Raw genomic sequence first — 5,987 nt, forward strand, 5'->3', positions numbered from 1 at the left:
TGGAAATTTATATTCATTAAATAAAAGATAAAAAAAATATATCACTGAGAACCAGAAGTAAATTGGACTGTCTTATTTTGTGATTTGAAATCTAACATCCTTTACTTTTCCTGGACAGAAGGTAAATTATGTTGTGATATGAAACTCAGTCTAAGTTTAGATACACAGGGGCAAGTTGCTGGCTCTAATGAAAACAAATCTGTTAGATCACTTACCCCAGATATTCCACTACCTTTAAAATAATATATCTATCATAGTGCATCATGAAGAAAATATATTTATGCCTAAAAATTTAAGTACAACTATTACAAACTGTTCAACAAAACTTAAAATTGTATGTTTTCAATATTGTGAAATGGAACATTTTTCTTTGCTTCCCAATAAAAGCATGTCACAGTTTAATGTCTTGAGAATAAGAAGTGAGAGTTTATAAAGTGAAATACATTTTAAGGAGAGAATTTATAATGTTTATTTTTGACCATTTATAAAATGTTCATTTTGAAATGCATTTTTTACTTCATTTGCAGTTTAAAATTGTAACATTATCTATATATAAGTATTTTCATTCATCCTTACTGGTTATTGCAAACTACCACCTACCAGAATTAATTGCTTCCAACCATTTACAATTTGTTTCTTGATTTCAATTAACAATAATCGCACCTCGGATAAACCACATTGGCAACAATACTGCCACTGTGCAAAGCTGTCTCTTCACTTCAAAGAAAAATAATTGATATATCTCTTGAGAAAACAAGTAAAGATAATTTGGCATCGTTTTACAAAATTGAAGTCCACAGAACTCTAAAACCACTGCAGGAATATTCTATGAACATGTACTTATACATATTGTTCTTACAATAGATTCATACCCATGTCATATGAGAGGAATTCCTTGCTCAAATTCAAAGTTTTCACATTCTTCTCAGTATTTAATATGGTGACTGTAGTTGGCACAAGAAATCCTCTTTTTTAATATTTATTTATTTGAAAGTCAGAGTTACAGAGAGGCAGAGGCAGAAGCGGTCAGAGAGAGGTCTTCTATATGCTGGTTCACTCCCCAAATGGCTGCAACAGTGGGAGCTGCACTGATCTGAAGCCAGGATCCAGGAGCTTCTTCCAGGTCTCCCATGTGGGTGCACGGGCGCAAGGACTTGGGCCATTTTCTATTGCTTTTCCAGGCCATAGCAGAGAGATGGATTGGAAGGGGAGCAGCTAGGTCTCTAACCACCACCCGTGTGGGATGCCAGCACTGCAGGCAACAGCTTTATCTGCTGTGCCACAATGCTGGCCCCACACAAGTGATTCTCTACAGTTAAAAGAAGAAATTTGGGTATGATCACTTTTCTAGCCTTCTTGTTTTTTGGGGGGCAGAGTGTTTGAATTTAGACTGACAAGGATTCAGCCCACTCCACAAAGAAAAATGCCTAAATATTAGAGCATTGCTCCTGACCCCTCCCCAGTTGTTCCTCTATATGGGATTTCTTAATGTCTTACATGATTGGAGATATGGGAAGGAGTAAATGAGCTACCATACCACATTTTGTTGTACTTAGGATGTTTTTAGGATGCCTACAAATGAACATGAGTTCTTGTCTGCCCTCATTTATACTGTAAATTTAGAACATAATCTGTGCACTGCAAGTGACTAGGTAAGAATGCAAGGTACTGGGGCAACAGAAGAGAGTCTTTTTTGCTAAGCACCAAGACTAATAACTCTGTGGGCTATAAAGCTCACATTTCCTTCCATGTCTAGCTTTAAATCATTCAGAATTCAGAGAAAGTAGGAATGTAAGTTATGAACACTCTTCACTGCCACAAATTTTATGATACTCATGAGTTTATATTCAGGAATGACTTAAAATTTAAACAAAAATACCATAGTGAATTTTGAGGGATTCATCAATATCTATATTTGTAATTAAAATTCACATCTATAATTATATCTACTTTCACATGATTTGACAGAAATTATTTATCTGGGATGGGTATTTAACAATGCCTTTTATAGTTTTAATGTTGTATCAAAAAATAATCCTTGAAACACTTGGGAAGTTTTGCTATAAACATGTTTACCCAAAAATTAAATATCTTGGAAAAAATTTAACTAAAGATGTGAAAGATCTCCACAATGGAAATTATAAAATGTTAAAAAAAAAAACAGAAGAACACACAAGAAAATGGAAAAATCTTCTATGTTTGTGGATTGGAAGAATTAATATCATAAAAATGTTCAAACTAGCCAAAGCAATCTATAGATTCAATGAAATCCCAGTAAAAATACCAAGGACATTATTCTCAGATTTGTATGGAAACACTAGAGACCCCAAATAACTAAAGCAACTTTAAACAGGAAAATAAAGTCAGAATCATCACAATACTAGATTTCAAGACGTACTACAGGGCCAGGGCAGTTATAAACAAAACAGCCTAGAAGTGGCACAAAAATAGACATGTACACCAAAGAAACAAAATATAAACCACAGAAGTTAATCCATGCATCCACAATCAACCAATGAACTAAAAATCAATCTCTGAAGAAAGGACTATCTCTTTAACAAATGGTGCTGGAGAAATTGGACCTCTACATTCAGAAGCATGAAATAAGACCTGTATTAACACCCTATACAAAATAAACTCACAATTGATCAAGGATCTACATCTATGTCCTGATATTATAAAATTACTAGAGGAAACCATTGGGGAAACTCTGAAAGACATTGGCATAGGCAAAAATGTCTTGGAAAAGACCCCAGAAGCACAGGCAATGAAAGAAGAAAGAGCCAAAAGCAAAGAAGCTTCTGTGTTGCAAAGAAAACACTCAGCAGCAAAGTGAACATACAGAACGGAAGAATGTAGTTGCACTCTATATAATTGATAAAGGGTTAATATCCAATATCTATAAAGACCGAAGGGACTCAACTACAATAAAACTTATTGTGGCATAGCATGTTAAGCTTCTGACTGCAGTGCCAGCATCCCATATGGGCACTGGTTTGAATCCTGACTGCTCCACTTCTGATCCAGCTCCCTGAATGTGTGTCTGAGAAGGCAGCAGAGGATGGCCCAGGTGCTTGGAGTCCTGCACCTAGAGGGAGTTCCTGGCTCCTGGCTTTGGACAGGCTCATCTCTGACTGCTGTGTTCATTCAGACAGTGACGAGCAGATGGGGGACTTCTCTCTGTCCATCTCTCTCTCTAACTCTGCCTTTCAAATAATTACATACATACATACATACATCTTTTTAAAAAAGAGATAGGGGGAGACAGAGAGAAAGAGCACTTTCACTTTCCAGATCACTCCCCAAATGTCTGCAATGGCTAGGGCTAGGTTATACTCAATCCAGGAACCAAGAGATTTATCCAGGTCTCTCCCATGGATCACAAGGTCCCAGGTACTTTTTTTATCTTTTATTTAATGAATATAAATTTCCAAAGTACGATTTATGGATTACAATGGCTTCCCCCCCATATCGTCTCTCCCACCTGCATCCCTCCCCTTTCCCACTCCCTCTCCCCTTCCATTCACATCAAGATTCATTTTTGATTATCTTAATATACAGAAGATCAGCTTAGTATACCTTAAGTAAGTATTTCAACAGTTTGCTCCCACACAGAAACATAAAGTGAAAAATAATAGATGATTTTTTTTTAAATGATGATGAAATCAGATCAGACCTATTGTCATGTTTAATCCCAGTGAGAGTCAAGTTGGGAATTGATAATTTCTTTCTTTCTTTTTTTTTTTTTTTACAGAAGATCAGTTTAGTGTACATTAAGTAAAGATTTCAACAGTTTGCACCCCCATAGAAACACAAAGTGAAATATATTGTTTGAGTACTCGTTATAGCATTAAATCTCAATACACAGCACGTTAAGGACAGAGATCCTACATGAGGAGTAAGTGCACAGTGACTCCTGTTGTTGACTTTACCAATTGACACTCCTGTCTATGGCATCAGTAGTCTCCCTATACTCCAGTCATGAGTTTCCAAGGCTATGGAAGCCCTCTGAGTTCTCCGATTCTTATCTTGTTTAGACACGGTCATAGTCAAAGTGGAGGTTCTCTCCTCCCTTCAGAGAAAGGTACCTCCTTCTTTGAAGACCTGTTCTTTCCACTGGGATATCACTCGCAGAGATCTTTAGCCAGAGTGTCTTGGCTTTCCATGCCTTAAATGCTCTCATGGGCTTTTCAGCCAGATCTGAATGCCTTTAGGGCTGATTCTGAGGCCAGAGTGCTATGTAGGACATCTGGCATTCTGTGAGTCTGCTGAGTATCTCGCTTCCCATGTTGGATCACTCTCCCCTTTATTTATTCCATCGGTTAGTATTAGCAGGTACTAGACTTGTTTATGTGCTCCCTTTGACTCTTAGTCCTTTCATTATGATCAATTGTGAACTGAAATTGATCATTTGGACTAGTGAGATGGCATTGGCACATGCCACCTAGATGGGATTAAATTGGAATCCCCTGGTATGTTTCTAACTCTACCATTTGGGGGAAGTCAGCTTGAGCATGCCCCAAATTGTACATCTCTTCCCTCTCTTATCCCCCCTCTTATGTTTAACAGGGATCACATTTCAGTTAAATTTCAACACTTAAGAATAACTGTATTAATTACAAAATTAAACCAGTCATATTAAGTAGAACAGACAAAAAAAACTACTAAGAGGGATAATGTATTAAGTTGTTCATTAACAGTCAGGGCTATGCTGATCAAGTCACCGTTTCCCATAGTGTCGATTTCACTTCAACAGGTTTTCTTTTTGGTGTTCAGTCAGTTGTCACCAATCAGGGAGAACATATGGTATTTGTCCCTTTGGGACTGGCTTACTTCACTCAGCATGATGTGTTCCAGATTCCTCCATTTTGTTGCAAATGACTGGATTTCGTTGTTTCTTACTGCGGTATAGTATTCTAAAGAGTACATATCCCATAATTTCTTTATCCAGTCTACTGTTGATGGGCATTTAGGTTGGTTCCAGGTCTTAGCTATTGTGAATTGAGCTGCAATAAACATTTGGGTGCAGACCACTTTTTTCTTTATCAATTTAAACTCCTTTGGGTAAATTCCAAGGAGTGGGATGGCTGGGTCGAACGGTAGGGTTATCTTCAGGTTTCTGAGGAATCTCCAGAGTGACTTCCATAGTGGCTTGACCAGTTTGCATTGCCACCAACAGTGGGTTAGTGTCCCTTTTTCCCCACATCCTCGTCAGCATCTGTTGTTGGTAGATTTCTGAATGTGAGCCATTCTAACCGGGGTGAGGTGAAACCTCATTGTGGTTTTGATTTGCATTTCCCTGATTGCTAATGACCTTGAGCATTTTTTCATGTGCCTGTTGACCATTTGGATTTCCTCTCTTGAAAAATGTCTATTGAGGTCCTTGGCCCATCTCTTAATTGGGTTGTTGGTTTTGTTTTTGTGGAGTTTCTTGATCTCTTTGTAGATTCTGGTTATTAACCCTTTATCTGTTACATAGATTGCAAATATTTTTCCCATTCTGTCGGTTGTCTCTTCACTCTCCGGACTGTTTCTTTGGCAGTACAGAAACTTCTCAATTTGATGCAATCCCAATAGTTGATTTTGGCTTTGACTGCCTGTGCCTCCTGGGTCTTTTCCAGAAACTCTTTGCCTGTGCCAATATCTTGAAGGGTTTCTCCAATGTTCTCTAATAACTTGATGGTGTCAGATCATAGATTTAGGTCTTTAATCCATGTTTAGTGGATTTTTGTGTAAGGCGTAAGGTAGGGGTTTTGCTTCATGCTTCTGCACGTGGAAATCCAGTTTTCCCAGCACCATTTATTGAATAGACTGTCCTTGCTCCAGGAATTGGTTTTAGATCCTTGATCAAATATAAGTTGGCTGTAGATGTTTGGGTTGATTTCTGGTGTTTCAATTCTGTTCCATTGGTCTGTCCACCTGTTGCTGTACCAGTACCATGCTGTTTTGATTACAACTGCCCTGTAGTATGTCCTGAAGTCTGGTAT

The 5,987-nt window shown here is 37.8% G+C and overlaps 1 pseudogene; it reads right to left on the reverse strand.

Annotated features, from left to right (window-relative positions):
- Positions 1-576: 576 nt before the first annotated feature.
- On the reverse strand, positions 577-708 carry LOC127488239 (U4 spliceosomal RNA; annotated as a pseudogene).
- Positions 709-5,987: the final 5,279 nt, after the last annotated feature.

This window comes from Oryctolagus cuniculus, chromosome 2 (genome assembly GCF_964237555.1).
Source record: "Oryctolagus cuniculus chromosome 2, mOryCun1.1, whole genome shotgun sequence".
Lineage (NCBI taxonomy): Eukaryota > Metazoa > Chordata > Mammalia > Lagomorpha > Leporidae > Oryctolagus > Oryctolagus cuniculus.